This window comes from Hipposideros armiger, unplaced genomic scaffold (assembly GCF_001890085.2).
Source record: "Hipposideros armiger isolate ML-2016 unplaced genomic scaffold, ASM189008v1 scaffold_346, whole genome shotgun sequence".
In the NCBI taxonomy this organism is placed as follows: Eukaryota; Metazoa; Chordata; class Mammalia; order Chiroptera; family Hipposideridae; genus Hipposideros; species Hipposideros armiger.
In genome coordinates this window covers 1,749,145-1,768,588 of record NW_017731696.1, presented here as the reverse complement: position 1 = coordinate 1,768,588, position 19,444 = coordinate 1,749,145, and the positions used below count along the sequence as shown (strand labels likewise).

The window sequence follows — 19,444 nt, the reverse complement described above, 5'->3', positions numbered from 1 at the left end:
GAACACATTTTGTGAATCCCTGATCTAGGAAACAAGACCAAACAGACCATTAAGTAAACATATATATGGCAAGAAGAAGAGAGCTCAAAGACAGCAAAAGTGATATTTGGAGTCAAGAGATGATATCAGTCGGGATACCTAGGTTCTTCTGCTGCAGTGACAAAAAAATCCGTTAGTGATTTAGAACAGGTCGTGTTCATTTTTGCCCATGCCTAATGTTGGTCACAGGAAGGCTGAGTGCACTGCGCCATATGATCTCCATTCAGACATGCAGCTGGAAGAGCCTTCACAGATCTAGGATGTCACTGATCACCACGATCAACACATAGACTTATTAAGAATTTCTACCCAGAAGTGACCCACACAACTCTACTCACATTCCATTGGCAAAAGCACGTTATATGGCCGTATCTAACTCAATGGACATGGGGAAGTATAACGCTATCATATGTCCAGGAGAAGAAAATCAGAATATTCGTGTGAATGTTCCTAACGACTGCAGAGTCTGAGGAGAGCTGCCTCTCCGAAGGTCATGCACCTTCCTACGTCCAGTGACTCGTCACTGAAGACCAGGGCCCTCACCCCAACTCAGGACAATTCTGAGGGGCAACCCAGTTTCCCAGGCTTTCAGGGGGGTTGACTGAGGCCATTGTTAAGATGGCATCATGGCCCAAACTCTCCCTCCATCCAGTCCTGCTCTCTTCACTTCCTTTCTATAAGAAATTGTTCCCAAAAGCACTTCCTAAAGAAGCTCCTGCTTGTGAATCTTTATCTCAGAAGCTGCTTTATGAAGAGCCCAGTCTGCTATATTATATAACATGCTCATAGTCAAGTCCCTTTCCTTTATTCTTCTTTAAAATTACCTTAGTTATTCTCAACCTTTTACTTTAAGTGAATTTTAGAATCAACCTGTTAACTTCCACCAAATAAAATTTTCTGTTCAGTCTACGGCCATACCACCCTGAACGCGCCGGATCTCATCTGATCTCGGAAGCTAAGCAGGGTTGGACCTGGTTAGTACTTGGATGGGAGACCGCCTGGGAATACCAGGTGCTGTAGGCTTTAAAAAAAAAAATTTTTTTTTCTGTTCGTGTTTGGATTGGAATTGTATCATATTTTGACATATTAATCTAGGGACAATTGATAACTTTATGATATTGAATATTTCCATTTATGAACATGGTATGTCTCGAGAGATTATTTTTTACCATATACTTGCCCAAATTCTACTTTTTCAATATTATGACACACTCAAAGGATTATGGGAGTGAAGGAGCAGGCTATGCATATGCCTAGTTCCCTTGTTGTGTCTTTCCATATAAAGAGACTAAATTTGACACAAATGTCATTTAAGTAAGTTCAGTGCTTTAAGAATGACTGATGCCACATGAAAGGAGCTCAATAGCAGCATCTGAAATTACCTGAAAGACTGAGTCATCCAACAAAGGAAGTACAGTTATTAGATTCAAGAGAGTTATAAAAGATGCCTTAAACATTAGGGGAAAAAGACAAAGTAAAAAGACTGGTCTTAGCTACTTGGAATCATAAAGGTTGGTAGATTGATATTCATTCATTATGAAACAAATATTCATTGAGTACCCACTGTTTACCAGGCAATGTTCTAGCACTGGGGGAAGAGGAAGGAGACCAAACACAACCCCTGCCCTTTGTGAGCCCACTTAGGGGAGGGACTTCTTAAACACTTAACTGAGTCCTGAGCTCCCACTGAATCAAAACTATAAAATCACTCTGTCAGTCCTCCCGCTGCTTATAAGAAGATTAACAATCATAAAATCACTAGAGCAATAATCAGTGCTATGTGGCATGGTACAAACTATAAATGTAATTAAAGCTCAGAAAAGAAAAATAACTGGAGAGTGATGGGCGGTCATAATAGGCTCCCTGGAGGAACTGCGTCTTGTGTTGGAATTTGGTAGGTAGAGAGAATGGAAAGTGTTTTAGGTGAGGACAACAGCATGAAAAAAAAAAATAAAACACTGAGATGAGACTCCATGCCATGTGCGTAGACAGAGAGGAACTCAGCATTCCTGGAAAAGCCAATCATGGTGGGTAAGAGGAGACGAGGTCAGATAAATCAGGTGAGGCCAGATAATGGAGGAGCTGGTTCACCAGCAGTGGCGTTTAACATGCCTGCAAAGACCAAGACCAGATGATCCTCCTGCTCTCCTTTCTTCCTCTTCCTCCTCCCCCTTTTACCATAGAGCAGAGAATTGAGTTATCACCCTACCATCGATATAAAGGAAGCATTGGAAATTAAAGAGACAAACGATGAAAACAGTTACTTGGAGGTTGACACAGCCTAAGAGGCTCTGAGGCCGAAGACAGCACGGTCCCTGTGTCATGAAACATAACGTGGCGAGGCAAGATTGATGTGTCTAATACTAAACTAACAAGCACTCATAGCCCAGCTGTTCCCTGGGACTTCCTGCCCCGTGGCTTGAACTCCAAATCCAGACCTGGTTGAAGTTGAAAACTCTTCTCTTGCTTCCTGCAGATCCCTAGGAGCGCGTCTCGTTCATGGTCACTCTGTCTGTAGCACACGTATCCATGTGTGTGGCTTCTGGGCTTCCCCCATGGTGATCTCTGTGCTCATCCCTATCCCTTCACCAGTTTCCATAACATATACATGCTCTCCACACGTTTCATGAGAGTATTTTAATTTCTTGAGCCATTGAGAATCCAGGAGAACAATCACGTTGGGCTGCACACAAACTTCTCCTGCTTCGCTGCGCTGCTCTCCCCTCCTGTCCCGCTCCCCTCTCTCCTCCTCCTTTCTCCTTTCTGGAATTGCTTGCAAGAGCCTCATAGTCTCCTTTCTTTTTGATGGAGGCCAATTCAATTCTCCCTCAGTCCTCGCCCCAAACTGTCATGTTCAAACACATCAAGGTGCTGATGAACAAAGGGGAAGACACTGTTTCTTCAAGGCAGTTACGTTTGTAAGTATTACACAAAACACAAAATTCCCTAGCATAGAAAACACGCAAACGAACAAACCAAGGCAGAAAAAGAAATACGTTTCAGGCAGCATGGCAAAAGCTGGGGATAGAAGGGCCACAGCAGTTCAGAGAAGAAAAGAATCAATCAAGAACAGTTGTAATAGAGGAGATACATCTTGAGTTGGACTTTAAAGAAAGGCTAGAATTAGTATTGCAGGGAGAGAAGGCAAGAGGTCATTCAAGGTAAGAGAATAATTGCAAGAAAACCACAGAGGGAAAAAAAATGAGCTTGGCATCTGGGAGAAGGCAGCTCTCAATTGAGAATTTAGAAGCACGATAAGGCTGACTGGGTGCTGGAAATGCTGGATTGTCAGACTCCAGGGTTTTGACTTATTCAATCAAAATAAAAAAAATTAAAAAAAAAAGCTCTAACAAATATGCTTTGGGAGGCAGTGGGGGTGGCAAGCTTTCAGGGGGATTTCTCAGAAACAAGAACCAGGGGTTCGAATACCATCAGAATTTTCTGTTCCTGATCTCTGCTTCTTTCTATAGATTGGCTTCTTCTAAGCAATCAGCTTTCTCTACCCAGGGACAGCGGTGACTCAGCAGATTCCCAGTTTTCCTCCTATGGAGAAAAGGATCCGACCTCTTGCTGAAGCTCCAACTATCAAGAGAAGGATTTGGGCTGGCTTGAATCCAATGCCCATGCCTGGAACCGGCACTGTGGTCAGGAAGGTAAGGCTGTGGAAGAAGATAATGGAACGCTTACAAGAAAGCATGGCAAGATTTAACAAATGGAGAACACGGGGAATAAAGAAGGGGATGGGGCTTGAACATCACCTTTGGGAGCGAGCTGTGAGTGAGGAAGCAAATACTGTTTGTTCTACGATTGAACTAACTCACTGGCAATTCTTATATAAAGAAAATTGATTTATTTTTTAGCAAGCGCTTATTAATAACCTGCTATTCTTAAGTTTTTATTATCTCTCTCATTTTTTTTCACTTTATTCTAATGTAAGTCATTATCCACTATTCTGTGTCCTTCTAAGCCATCTTAAATTCTTTTTGGAAAATATAGAGAAAAAATTAAAATCAACTACTGACCAGCTGTTATGAAGCAATGAGCATGTGAAGACATGGTTCCTGAGAGACATGGGGAGAAGAGATAAGGATCTTCATCTCCTCCACACTCACCCTTGCCAGGGTACGTGGCGCCTCTGAAACCTTCGAGAGCCTCTAATGGTGCCGTTGAGGGGTCCTGGCCCCTTAGTTACAGGTAAGAGTTGTTCAAACCCATCATCTACTTATTTTGCAAATCCAAAGATTTTTGCACAGGCCACGCTGGGAATGCTTACCTCGGTTGGTTCCAAGATGCCACTTTCTCTGAGTTTAGTAAGCTTTCTGTGTACACCATCTCTGTTCCACAGCATGTCGGCTCACATAGGGAATGTATTCCCTCTCCGGATGGCCACAAGCTAGTTATTCTCACATGGTGTAGGTGTTCACAGTTGACTTTATTGAAGGTTTGGGGACATGGAAGGGGGTTCACATAACAGAAAACAGATTCAAATGGGATATTAGATACATCTGTCATTTAAAAGCCTTCAAACATCCTATGACTAATGGTTTTTCAGAGGCTACTTCACCTCACCTAGTGCTGAGCCTTGCACTATCTAGAAAGCTCCACCCATAATTCTGTTTTCACTTTTCCGGTTCAGAATTTCCCCCCAAGATTTTTAAACTCTTCCCAGTCTATTATATGCAGCAGTGTTTCAATCGAGGGTGATTTTGTTCCCCAAGGGTGATCTGACAATGTCTGGATACATTTTTGGTTTTCACAACTTGGGGAGGGGATGTGATTCCTAGTGGCACCTAGTGAATGGATGCTGCTAAACATCCCACAGTGCACAGGGCAGCACCTTTTCAACAAAGAAATATGTGATCCAAAATGCCAACAGAGCAAAGGATAAGCAGCGATGCTATAAAGCAAGTCAGCCCTCTCCAGACTCCCAGGCTCCAAGTTGCCCCACCTTGTACATCCATCCTTGTGAGGCAGTTCCCTCCATCAAAGGGGCCATCAATTCCTGCTGTGGCACACAAGAGCCACGGAGACCCTGAAATGTCCTTTAACATGAGCTTCCCTTCTTAGAAAAAGTTGTGGTTTTGAATAGAATTTTGCCTCAATACTTATAGAATAAAGTTCTCATCCATGCTCAACTCTACTTACTCTGCCAGCAGGAGAGAGAAAGAAGAGAATGTAAATAGTGTGGGAGATTCTGTCTCACGTTCCACTAGAGCATATGCCCTGGAGGAGCGCAGGAAGGGAGATGTGAATCGGATGTTCCTTCAGTTGGTCTCAGTTCCTGAATCGCTCCCATAGTATGAGCATCTCACCATGCTGAGTGTGATTCAAGTGTTTAAAGATACATTTTTTTTTTTTTTTGTACAACATGGCCCCTAAGTGTAAGCCAACCACTTCATCAGGTGTTTAGCTGGGAAAACAGCAATCTGTTCCAATGCTGGAGGAAAAACTGGCTGAGTTGGATGGTATATCAGCCTGAAATGTGCATATAAATAGCCACGTATATTGTACTTTAAGGGTGAATTAAGAGATTTCTTTTTTTTGTTCTGGGGAATTTCTGACTTTATATGATTTTTCTCTTTCCACAATTGACTTTAGAACCCAATTCTATGTAAAATGCAACCATACATGGTGGTGGTGGGGGCGGTAAGAGAATAGAGGTGTTGGCATAGAGCTTTGAGGAGTGGTGAGAAGAATCAAGAAAAAAAAGAAAAAAGGGCGAGCAAAGATCAGAAAGGCAAAGAAAACCGAGAGAGCACATAGCTCCTCTGTCCATTTTCAGAGACACATCTATTTGATGATTGAAAGGAAGAGTTTACTAATTTTATAAAGAGGAAGTTGTGCCACTGAGAGCTTAGCTTGTTGAAATATTGATCTCTTAAAGACATTATAATGCAATGTAGGATCAGGGTCTGCAAACTCACAGTGTGTTATCTATTAAATTGTTCATTCTTTCTTGTGTGTCTAATGTAAAATTTTTGCCATATTTGCCTCTTAATTTAATTAGTTTTAATTAGTTTAGGGTTAAAAAAACACCAAGTATATACCATAAATTCTAAACAATTTGTTTAACTATTAATATTAAATAGCAAGTAACAATGGCAGCTCTTGTAGGCGTGCCTTTGAAGTATTTATAATATGTGAATGTGTGAGTGTGTGTGTGTGTGTAAACAGGAAGGTTGAAAAATAGGTGGTCACTAGATGTCTCTATCTTTGCTGGTGCTCACTCTGTCAATGGCCCACCATCAATAATTTGAAATGGACTATATTCTTCTAATTATTAAGTTGAGATAGGGAAAAGGAAAATTAACTCATAAATATTGCATGGGTCAAAAATTTTATGTAAGATTTAAAAATATAAATCCTATGGTAATCCTTTCAGAAATTCCCTTTTTAATTAAATACAGTATTTTCAAAATTGTGCTATGGTGCATGGCATAGCCTTTCTAACTTGGGAACTTTCTGAATAATGTACTAAATAAAGGGAAAATTGTTCTCTACTAAGTACTGTTTTCAATATGTAAAATTTTGATAATGATTTTCTTTTATTTGGGCACAAATTAAGCATATGGATACTCTCTCTTCACCAAATTGCTCCCCTTTATTGTCAAGACTTTAGTCCAATACTCTTATAAAGTCAACTTTATGAAAAGCAGCTCAGAATGGCGAATCGCAGAAATTAAATACTTGGTTGGAAATATTAGAATATTGGAGAGGGTGTAGGAATAGAAGAGTGTTACCTAATAGGTTTTAGTCAACTTACTCAATAACATTATTAGAAAGAAAGTATTATTTGGATTCCAGAAACAGAATATATTAAAGTCAATGTTATAAATGTTTGAGATAGAATTTGAATCTGGTTCTGTGTGATTCTACGGGCCCTGTCCTTTTCCCTACAACGTTCTGCTCAGCTACCTAAACTCCACCATTAATTCAGTAATACTGTTTCTTAGTATAACTACATTCAAACTTCACTATAATACTATTCACTATAGATTTATATTCTGTCCAGATAGTGCCATTCTGTACAATCTAAATTAGTCAGGGCAATGCACCCAAAACTCATGAAATACACATAATAAAGATGTATTTCTCACTCCCATCACACTCCAGCTCAGGCAACTCTCCTCAGTACCTCTCCTTAAAGAGGTAATTCTGGGATCCAGGCTTCTTTCATACTGTGATGCTGCCAAGCTAAACTTGAGGCTCCCTGAGCATTCATTCATGGTAAGGAACATGAGAGCTTACATAGTCACTCAGGGGAGTTTATGACCAGTGGAGCATGTCACTCCGACTACACTACGGTCTCGACCCAATACACTAGGGTCCAGACCCAACCATAAGGACCCAACCTACTTGAAAAGGAGGCTGAGATATGTGCTTCCTGTGTGCTCAGAAAGAGAAAAATCAAATCAAATTTGGGAAACCCATAGCATTGTCTCTTCTACACCATTTAAGGGAATTTATTTCTTCAAGTAGCAAAAAGACACTAAAAATATTATGTAAAGGTCCAGGTCAAGTTCATGCCATGGGACACTGGGTTACGACACGGGGGATGGAACTGTGCCACAAGAGTAGCATGTTTTGCAATGGGAAGCTTGAGATATCAGAAGAAATTGTGTCTGAGTGTTAGTGGGAGGAAGCCAGGCAGACAGCCCTGAACATCAAATAGCCCAGATATTAATAAGAAAAAGACGAAACAAGTGAGAAGTGATCCAATAAACTCAGACGCCAAGTGCATCAAGAGCAGGAAAGAATATGGGTAAAGAAATGGATGGGAGCAAATGGATTAGAATTAAGGGCATGTGAAAATGGCATAGCTAATGTTTATTGTTTACTATAAACCAGCCGTTATACAGATTGCTGATCCTCACAACAACCCTCTGAGGTAAGTTGTATTATCTCATTTTATAGACGATGCCCAGAGTGTAAGGAATTTACCTGTAGTCACACAGCTACTGAGACAGAGCTGGGATCCAAACCCAGGCGAAGTCTGGCCCCAGAGCCAATGCTTGTCGGGCGCAACTGATCTCACAGATGCATCGCACACAAAGATGCCGCTATGAAATTCGTCTTTACTGTACTAAGTCACAAACACGACTGGCGCTAGGTTATGGTAAAGGGGTACGTTATGGAAGCCATGAGTCATGATACTTAACTGTTAGATATTTGAAAATTTGTGGGCAATGAATCTGTGAGATCAGTTGTGCCCAATGGAGGGTTTTAAACATTATACTTTACTGCGACTCGTAACAGAACATACACTGCTGGCTCCCCTCTCTTTGAGATACCTGGGTTATGACATAGAGGCAACTTTTCAAAAGATAATGTAAAAGGCAGGATGTCAGAGTTCCACTGTACTCTACCACCCACTGATTCATCAGGCTATATTGAGCCTTTCTGTCTTCCTGATCTGATTTCCTCTTTGCAATGTAATTATTTAAAAGGCTAAAGAAACTGATAGACACCTTTCTCCATCACCTTGCTTACAGACCCCAGCCTTTGCTATTCCAGATCATAGGAAATCCTACTTATAAATGCCTCTAGAGCAGGAGGATCACAAATTCCTTTGTAACTTGTCTCAACATTTTGCAATCTGTAAGTAGAGTAGAAATAGGGCATCTGGGATGTATGGAAAATCTGGAATTCTTCCTCAAAATTCCAAGAAGGCCAGTGAATTCTAAATAGCATATGAACCCAAAATGGCACGATGTCTGCTTTCTGCAGACCCTCCACACTTATTTCATAGAGAGAGGTTGACAACTGAACTTGTCATGTAATCCATCCCCTATGCAGAGTTTTTGCAGATTGGAGAAGAAACTACTACTTGTTTCTTAGAAATACTTCTTTCTTGGCCCTTTGTGGTCGGAACATCTCTCAAGCAAATTTTGAATAGCCCTTGAAAACAAAGGTAACATTGATAATGTTTAATGACCTATGTGGTGGCACTGCAATCAGGCATGGGTATCAGCTAATCAGAAGGGACGCAGGCTGTAAGCAAGGAGTCTCGTCCTACTACTGACCCATTGAATGTCAGTCCTGCCCTTAACCTTGTGCAGTGTGTGGCGTTCTAGATGAGGGCTACCTATTAGCGCTCTCTCTGTATCAGGCATAGGTTAAGATCTGAGCTTATTTGACTTTCTATGGAGTAGTGTTACTTGCATTTCACACTCTGTTGATTTATCTCACACAACTAAAATTCTTGTTATAATTCAACAATTTTTTTTTTGGAGATTGGTTTGTGTCAGATATGTTTCTTGTCACTTCAGAAAATCATTAATTGAATCTAGCTTGCTCTGCAAACTTACCATGTGGCTTAGTAAAAGATTAGCTCATCTTCACTAGAATATTTAGTTACTTGAAGCTACTATCTCAGTTTATTGCAAAAGATGGCCCCCTTGATTTTCAGAGGATACATCCTGATATCTGCATCTACAATCCAGCCCCTGATGACACCCTCTCTTCTACCCATCATTTCTTATACCTCTGCTTAGCTATAGCCTTAGATCTTTGTGCCATAGCATAAGCCCATTGCACTTCCTTCTCTGCTCAGTGAAACTGGCCACCACCTGTCACAGACCATTAATTGTCCCCTGTACTTATTCTCCCCTTCTTCCTTTGAGTAGTAGGACTCCAGTTTTAGTGTGGCATGGCCAACCTCTCTTAAAGATTGCTCTGGTTAATGGGATGGATGTAAGCAAAGTGATGTGTGAAAATTACTTGGTCGAAATTCTTTATTTTTTAATAGACAGTTGTGGATGTGATGCTGGTGACAGCCTCCACCACAGATGACAACTCTATGCAATTGAAAAGCAATGAGAAACATGGGCTCCTCATGACCTCATACAGCAGAACCACCTTGGACCATGTTCAGTTTTCGCTCCTTTATGTGAGATAGAATTCAATTTCTTCCCTATTTGAGCCACTGTATTTTGAGTTTTTTGTATAGGAGCTTAACCTGTGCCTGACTAATACATCAGTGTATGTCAATTACCTGAGATTCTTTCTAGCTTAAAGTCAACATATTGCCAAATAAGATGAGTGGGACTGTGGTTAAATTTGCTGAATTCCTCAGCCTGTCGCTTATGGTCTTTATGTTTGTGTCCCTCCCAAAATTCATATGTTGAAACACCCCGTTCACTTTAAGGTAATGGGACCAGGAGACAGGGCTTTTGAGAGGTGACTAGGTTTTGACAGCAGAGCCTTCGAGAATGGGATTAGCACCCTTATAAAAGAGATCCCACAGAGCTCCCTGGCCCCTTCCACCATGAGAGGAGTCTGTGACCCAGAAGGGGAACCTCACTCAACTATACTGCACCCTGATCTTGGACTTCCAGCCTCCAGAACTGTGAGATATAAATTGCTGCTATTTATAAACTACCCAGTCTGTGGTATTTTGTTATAGGAGCCCAAACAGACTAAGACATCTGTACAATTTAGACTGAACACTTTTCTGTGGGATTAGAGTCAAAATACATAGCAATTCATCCAACATAGGCCAACCAATCGGAATAGTTCTGGCAATGATTTAAGGTCAGCATGCAATGATTTATATTAGACTTTATTCGTTTAGAGTAAAGGGTGATTAGAATTAATTGTAGTAACAACAACAACAAAAAATCAGGAAGTGACCCAATAAGCAGTGCCATTGAAATGAACTGAATTTCAATTGTTCTGTTCCTAAGATCTGTGGTCTCCTAGGTAGGCAGTTCTCATTGTCCTGAAGTCATCTTCATTCCTGAGGGTCTCAGAGAGAACAGTTTGACCTTTACATCCCTGCCCTCAACGGAAACCAGGAGCTGTGATTATATAGCAGCCCCTTTTGAGTGTTGTTTGGATATAAATATTAAGGACTAACTCTCTCTTCTCAAGATCTGGGGCAAAGAGTGCAACACCCAGGGCTCATAACAACGGGAGCAAACCCCCCAGCTGATGAAAACCTACCCCCTATATATTTTTTACTTCTTCCCTCTCCAACAGTAACCCCTGTCAAGACATAGCAATGTTTTACTCCCATGCAAGTTTTTATACTTCTGCTGCAAATACAACAAAATGTTCCCACCTCATAATATAAGGGTCATGAAAACACTGGAGTCTGTGATTACTTTTTGGTATATACTTGAAATATTTTATGAAACATTTATAAACTTATGAAATATGTTATGCTTTATAATATTATAATTAAATATTAATATATCAATATTAAAAGAGCAGTCAGAAACTCTAAGTGATTTTCACAGTAGCAAAAATTAAAATGAATTCAATGGGCTACCTGACTTGTTAGAATTAGTTTTGTATAAACCAGGTTAAGGAAATCTAATTAATTTTTTCATGCATGTCTTACTTTCAAAAACTATTAATAATGTTTTCCTTTCTGAACTATTTCCACAACCTATGGATGACATGATGCTACAATCAGAGTCTACTGCTAAATACAACACCAAGTTTTCTTACAAGTAGCATATTCTACTTTCCCCTTTTTACCATGCTCATTCCAGGTCAAGTTTGATTAAATGAACACAAGGAATGTAGCTTTATTTTATTTCTGTTGACTTTCCTTGATTATTCTTCAGATCCATCTCTAGAGGAAGTTCATCAGTCTTGATTGAATTTCATCTATCAATTTCTTAAGGAAGTAAAACCCTACAATATCAACATCATTTTTTAATAAAGGGATGAAATTGTTATAGAAGGAAGCAGGAGGCTTGGGTTCCTGATAAAAATGTTGGTTAGTAACACAATTGTTTAAAAACTATGAAAGACTACTAACTATGGCTCTATCGAAAGCTCATCACATCCAGTTGATCTAATGTTCCCTTTTGATTGAATGAAAACAAAAACAAAAACAAAACAAAACAAAAAAGCATCAGTTAAAATTTAATTCCAGAATAATGAGCCCATCTTCATGACACACTCAGGGTAGAGAGAGAAAAGTGACCCAGACCAGACCACAGGGAACTGCCTTCAAAGGTAATTAAAGGGATGTGGTTTACCAATTCTCAACTCTTTCAGATAAACCAAAATTAATGCCTTAAGATAGCTAGCCAGCCCCATTGTTCCAATGACCCCATGATTGTGACGACCCCACCCTCTTTTTATCACTATCTGACACTTCCTTTCTTCTGTTCCCTACTTCCTGTTTCTCATCCCTCTGTCTCCCCTACTCCCAGCAGCAGCTCCCAGTAATAACTTACTCTGCAAAGTGAGTAACCTGGGGGCAATTGTTTCATTTACTGTACTTTAGGGCAGTGGTTGTCAAGCAGTCTGGGATCAGCATCAGCCTGAGGATTTCTTAGAAATGCAAATTGTTAGCAAATTCTTAGGCCTCACCCAGACCTACTAATGGGAAACTCCAGGGCGGGGCGCAGGGGGCCCTAGTAATCTCTTTTAATGTACTCTCCAGGTGATTCTGGTGCACACTAAAAATTTAAAACCACTCTTCTCCGAAAGATTATTTTTAGAAGTCTGAAGTACTTGAAGACCTCAGGTGAAGCTCTGATTTTCCAGGGAACTCAAAAACCCTTTGAATTGGAGGCAGGATCTTCAGTCCCCAGAAGAATCAATCTTGATTTTCTATGACAAACCTCTGAAGATAAATACGAAACAGTTTCTAAGAGCACTTCCTAGATCCAGGTACTGTGTTAAGTCATATCCTGTTATGGTATCAATGATCTCATTTCACAAATGAGGAAACCTAAATTTAGAACGATTCAGTAATTTGCCCTGGGTCATGTCATTAGTAGGTGGTAGAACCAGGATTCAATGCCATGTAAACTGACTCTACTGTACTGCTTCATTTGCTCGTTCTGGGAAAAGGGGACGTGAAATACAGCTCTCGGCTGAAAGTTTCTGCCTGGACTTTTCACTTAAAGTGATGAAGGCTTGGGGCTCCTCCTTGCACGTTGGGCTTTTTGGATTACCTGCAGAAGTTAATGTTGGCTTCAATTCCGTCCTGTGATTTAATAATCTTGATTTAGCTACTGGGGCCATAGTTTGCTAATATACCAGTAGTTGTGTTCTAGTATCATAATCTTATGCTGCCACAGAAATAGCATATAGTACATAAAAAGACATGTGTATACGATATTGCATTTTGTTCCTTGGCGGTTCTTATTGACTTATAATAGTATATATTTTTTTTATAAATGAAGGTAATTTAAAAATGATATTTTCAAACAAAACTTCAGTTCATATGATACTCAAATTGGAAAGAAAAGCAATAGAATATATAAATAAATGGGGTCATAGTGTATGTTGAAATGATGTAGTTATAAAAATAATTTTCCTGTTTTTTTCTTCTTTGAGATATAGAATTACTGTAAAAAATATATGCTTTTTTATTAAATCAAAACAAAAAAAGGAGGAGTTACATTGGTAAATATATTAGGAAAATCCCAAGACTTTAGGCGTTTATTTGGGCCCACACAAGCAAGCAGTCTCTACGGTACAGTGGCGATGTAAGTCTATTCAGCTTCTAGTTAGAGGACACGCTTCCTCCATGTTCACGGTGAAGGCCATTAAAAAGCATTTTTTTAAAGTAATGAACTAGTTTAAATGGAAACATGTCTACTTGTTTTGATAAAATATTAAAATCTAGCTATAATTAGCACGAAGCACTTCAAAATAGATTGTGGTTTAAATATTAATTACTGATGTGGCATAGACCTATATAGGAAGTTTTATATGTTTCATTTTTACACATGGATATTAAATGTCAGCATTCTATGCACTAAAAACACCTTATAATGTTCTGTGAAAAAAAAAAACTGTCAGCACCCCAAAGATTTGCATCTGGAAGGGGTTTGTGTTGGGAAAGAGGAAAATATATCTAACCTTAATTTTTCCTAAAATTGCATATGTCTATTGAAAAAAGTCTTAGCAAGCAATTAAAAATACTTCATATTGAAAGAGCTAATAGAATGGTGCCCCCAAAAGGATTAGAAGAAACAAATGCAACATCATAAAAATATCATTTGATATAAGAATGCATTAATTCCTCACTGTGCCAGCTAGATAAGTGGAAAATACTCAGCTGCCTTAGTTGGGACAAACTCAAAACTTGGATTAGGTCCTTGAAATGAGCAGATGACTCGTGGAAAAGATGATTTGGTAACTTCTTTAATAATACACCATTACTTTACTTCCCTGGGAGCCCAAATCACTCAATTTGGGGAGACTATAGGTGAAAGGAAAATTTGACACTTGCAGAGATTTCGTTTTAGTTTGCTTTGTAATGCATTACCCATAGCAAATTTACCTCTATCTTTAGGGATAAAGATGACATCTGTCATGAAGCTTCTTACATTTTTCTGTCTGCTATTTCCAGTGTCATATATCTGACATGTGATAACCTCCCTTTACAAGCGCTAATGTTAAGGAAAAGATTTTATTCATTTCAGGTACCCACATGGCTATTCTTGACCTACTTGCAAATATATGACAAGATACCCTGCACTTTCTCTTATTCTGACATTTCTATTTCTGACATGGAACACACCTTTTTAAGAATAAAATCATCTTTATTATGTGTACATCGGCATCAGAAAGTTAAAATTTAAAAATTCACTTGGCCTCATTTTATATAGATAAATATATAGATAAACTGATTGTCTGCCCTTGATGTATTATGAACATTTTATATCACAAGAAAATACCTTTTTTTGTTGTTGTTGCTTTCGTGGCTCAACATTTAATCCTGAAGCATTTTGTTTCATTGCAATCATCTTTTGTTAGAATAAAAAAAAAATAGCGTTGATCAAAATGTTGTCTTCGCTGTTACTGGCAGCTGTTAAAATGCTGCTAAAAATATAGTGCCAACTACTGAAAAGCTAACTGCTCCTGTGAAGTCCTAATGAGAAACTCTACATGAGTTGCGCATCAAGCTCAACAGACACTCTTATATTTCCCACACCTGACCCACTGAATTGTTTCATTTTTCTGTGCTTCTCACGGCACAGAATATCAGAGAAACAGCCCCCGTACATAATTCTCATGAGCACACAGGCCACGCGGTTATTTATGTAAGATTAGCTTAGTTAAAAGTGATGAATTTCCTGTATGAAACCAAGAAAAAGGGCAGAGGAAAAAAAACTAGAAAACATCTTTTATTTTTATGAAAATATACTGCTCTAAGTGCTCCCCCTTTCAACTACTGTACATTATTTCTAAATTTAGAACATCAGTGTAGGCACGGTGAAATCTGATTTGCTTCTAATAATATTGCATACTAATTGTGATGCATGGGCTGTTTGGTGCTCTGTCATCTCGAAATCTGGCCATAGAAGTGTATTAGGTTTGTGTATTTTCTATTTAGAATGACTAATGAAATTAAGGTAGACAGATGAATAAATAGTTAGGTAAACAAATACAGAAATTAATGAATAACCAAAGCTAATAAAAATAGTCCATCTAGTCTAGAAAACTGAGTGTGGTCTATTTTAGATATTAACAAACACTGATATGTTTTGTATTTATCTTCTGGTCCACAATTTCTTATTTGCTTGCAATGTTTATAAACTGTAACATGTGTGTTTTGCAATAAACAAAGAAGTTCTATCTTATATTATTCTCCTATTCATCTTCTCTAACACCCCCTCATTTCTCCCTCTGACTCTCTCTGTCTTTTTCAACTCTCTCCAACAGCTGGTAAGAAACTGGGAAAAAAAAAAAAAGCCTAGTTTTTTAGAAAAAAAATGCTAGCATGGTTAGGATTTATTAATGAAGTTAACTATGACCAAATGCTTAGTCTTTAACTTTTAAAAATTATTGAATTAAATTATGTGATACCTAATGGTCTTTATTTTCTGGTCAGTAAAGAAAGACATAAAGGAGAGGTATTTAATACATTTCAAAATACATTCAATTTTGTGTGTGTTGGGGGGATGGGGGGGGTGATTTCATGGCTTAAACAAGTCCATGCCTTTTTTTTTTTTCTCCCCCCAGTGTCAGCTGTTTGAAGAAATGAGATTAGGACCAGGGAACCAAGGGGTGGTTCTGCTAAAGCTGAAATAAAGAGCAAGGAAAGATTTTTCCCAACACAAACTTAAATGATATTAAGCTTTGTATCTGAAGTTATATAATAGAGGATGTGATGTCACACATGTAAATTGCAAATGCTGAGTCCTGCACTTTATGGTGGTGAACCTCAGGGAGCTTGACACTAATAGGAAGAGGGAGGGAGGCGTTCTGTGGTTCAGTGACTGTGAATGGAGGGTGAACAATTGTCAAAAGGGAGATATCTGATTTAAGATTTCAGATTACTTAGCTGCTGTAAGTAGTCTCCATCTATTTGGGGATGGAGTTAATGCCCTTTTCTGTGCTTTTTCTTTTCCTTAATTTTTTTTTCTCTTAAAAACATTTTCTTCCTTTGGCAAAGAAAAAAAAATATTTAAAAGGATGAAAAGAACAAACTGTGTTAAGAGACAGCCTTAAAAATAAGTGGTGGCATTTCCTGCATACACTTTTTGAAGTTGACAGGTTCCTTATTAATGGGCGTTGGAATGAATGTATTCCGAACAGCCAGAACCCCCTGCATTCCCATCTCTGATGGAGTCTCTCAGAGGCACCCCGTTTGGAATGATTCCAAGCAAAACCAGTGCCACTTTCTCTTCAGATGAGGGAGCTGCTGATCTTGTCCTGGAGCTGTCCTCCCTTCCCTTCAGGGTGGCACAGGACCACCTCTTGTCTGACAGCTAGCCAAAGAAAATGAAGAGAAAAACTTAATTGTTCAATCATTTGGGCAAATATCTAAATACTCAGCTATCCAAAAACAAACAAAGGTTTGTGTATTATTAATTGCAAGATCCCCTAATATCTCTCCCAAAGGATAGGAGAAGCTGATATCTATGGGCAAATGGACCACCTCTTGAAGCTATTTTGGTGTGAAAAAGTTTCAAAATAATATCTATGTATGCTTAAAACCTCAATCTTAGTTTTACAATGCCCAACTATTTCAGAGACAGGGAAGATAAAAATTTGAGAATGGACAAGAAAAAACAGGGAAAAAAAATCTGAATTTCTAAAATGTTTTATGGTTCGAATAACCCCATTTTACACCATAGTCTGATCCCTGACAAGCTGTCTGTAATGGAGTGTATTGACTGAATAGGGATGGGGAGTACCTGAGTATAGAATGCGGATGGTAAGTCATTTTGTAAAGGGGGCAGGAATGGTCAATGCCTAATTTATCAATTTTGTAAACAGAATTCACATCATATAGGTTACCTTAAATAAGGGTTTTTCTCTAACATGTCATTATGAAAATTTTCAAATACAAAAAAGTTGAAGGAATTTTACAGTGAACACCTGTATACCAACCACCTGGATTCTACCAGTCATGTCGTACTATATGCATGCTTTGTCTATCCATCCTTCAGACTACTTCATCAATCCATCAGTGTTAGTCCATCTTATTTTTTATGCATTTCAAAATTCAGTTTTTGCAGCCAGTACACTTCAAAATAGTGGTTCTTTAAAATTTCATTGAATGTATATTAATATGCTAATTTGAAAATACATTATTCAATTGTTTTCTGGATTTCACCGAAAAATAATGCCTTATGGACTTCACATTCCCTACATATAAGAAAAGTGAGGCAAAAGGTTGTTTCTCTAGAGGCCAAAATGCCACCTTGAGCCGTCTAAGAACTGAGCAGTGCCAACATTGCGTAGTTGATGGATGCAGCCGGAAGGTCGATATTCGGAGTGGGAATGTGGTTGAAGACAGACAGCGATTGTTTTAACAGGGCAGCTCTGTGTTTAACATGGTTTTGTGTGGGAAGGGATTAGCAACTTTCACAGCTATTTAGGAAAAAAACGGGAAAGAACCCAGAAAAAGGCGCGGGGGGGGGCGTGAGGTGGGGGAGGCTCCAATAGAAGGTAGAAAAATGAGGGTCAAGCGGGAAAAGGGGTGTGTGTGGTCAGCTCTCGAGTTTAACTGAGTCATAATGGACAACAAGCAGGGGAGCCTGTAAGTGGCAGGGACTTGCACAGTGCATTCCCCCCACCCCGCCCAAGCTTACACCAAGGCGAAGTGTAACGGTGCGGTGAAAAGTCTGAGGCTGAAGTGTCTCTCGCACACACGTGAGTGTGTGTGAACACGCACATATCCCCTGATGGGGGTGATGTGTGTGTCAGGGGATGGGGGACTTGGGACTTTGGGGCGGCTTAGGAGCCAGGAGGTGGCTCTGTAGGTCAGCGGGAGCAGGAAAATCCCGGGATGGGGGGAGTGGGGGGTCACAGCTCCATCCTCTGCCACCCCTCCACGAGCCCGCGCGCGACAGCCCGCCCCCCCCTGCTAGGTCGCCCCCCTTTCACTTTCGCGTCTGCGTAGGTGTCTGCCCCGGCGGGCGCGGGGGCGCGCAGGGCGGCTCAGGGGCGCGCGGCGCTCCGAGAGCGGAGGAAGGAGGGGGCCTGGAGCGCGGCCCCTTCGAAGCTAGGCTTGCTCCCGGGACCCGCCGCCGTTGACGTCTCAGCCGCCGTGAGACCTGGGAGACCGTGGCGGCCCCAGATGCTCACCCCTCACCCCACGCGCCCCCGCGCGCAGACACGCCGCGCTTCCTCGGAACCCCCCACGGTGGGGGTGGGGCAGAGGCGCGGCGAGCGAGAGACAGGGAGGAAAGGAGCAGCCTCCCCCGGTGGGCAGCGAGGGAGCTCGGAAAGAAACTTTTCGCTCCCGCCCCCGGCGCGTGGTCCCCAGCCCGCGCCGCCCCACGCGGGTGGGAACTGCACCTGAGGCTGGGTGCGAGGTCAGGGCCAGACACTGGGGGGACCTTGGGGAGGGGTGGCAGGCTACGTGCATTGGGGTGCCGGTTTCCCTCGGCCTCCTCGCTGCCGGCAGCCTGGGTGGTAAGACAGCCAGCCCCTGGCGCCCCCAGCTCGGTTTCCCACCAGCCGTGGCTGGACGCTTTGCTGCCTCCTCCCGCTGGTGAGGGTGTGACCCGGGGAGGGGGCCGCGGCGCCGCGGGCTCCCCCTGCGGCCGCTACCGCCCCCCCTCCCCACGCGCGCGCGCGCTCCGTCGCCGGAGCTGTCACCGGCCACCCCTGGCCCGTGGAGGGGGCGCAGAGAGCCGCACTGAGAGGCAGCCGGCGCGAGATCATCCCGTGGGACTTCTCGGCTCCCAGGGCCGCTGCTGTCAACGCCCGGGAGACCAGCAGCCCCAGAGAGGGGCCCGCCCGAGCCGGCCGCCGCTGCTCGGGGCCGGCAGGCACCCGCTTCTCCCTCTGCACGATTTGGCGCCGGCGCCTCGCCTGCTTCTGCGGGCTAACAGCGCTACTGCTCTATTGCTCTACCCACCGTTAGTAGGGGGACGGCCGGAATTACCACCTTCTCCATCCTTACTGCCGATCTGCTAATACTGGACTTACTAGTGGCGGCGGCGGCGGCGGCGGCGGCAGCCTCTCTGCT

At 41.3% G+C, this 19,444-nt stretch overlaps 1 long non-coding RNA gene across 2 annotated transcripts in view; it reads right to left on the bottom strand.

Annotated features, from left to right (window-relative positions):
* Positions 1-1,098: 1,098 nt before the first annotated feature.
* LOC109392737 (uncharacterized) overlaps positions 1,099-19,444 on the bottom strand; it is a 19,724-nt gene continuing 1,378 nt past the window's right edge. For both annotated transcript variants that reach the window (XR_002126119.1, XR_002126120.1), the window contains exons 2-3: positions 4,313-4,469; positions 1,099-3,698 (exon numbers count right to left, since the gene is read on the bottom strand). This is a non-coding gene — a long non-coding RNA (uncharacterized LOC109392737). The remainder of the gene's footprint in view (positions 3,699-4,312; positions 4,470-19,444) is intronic.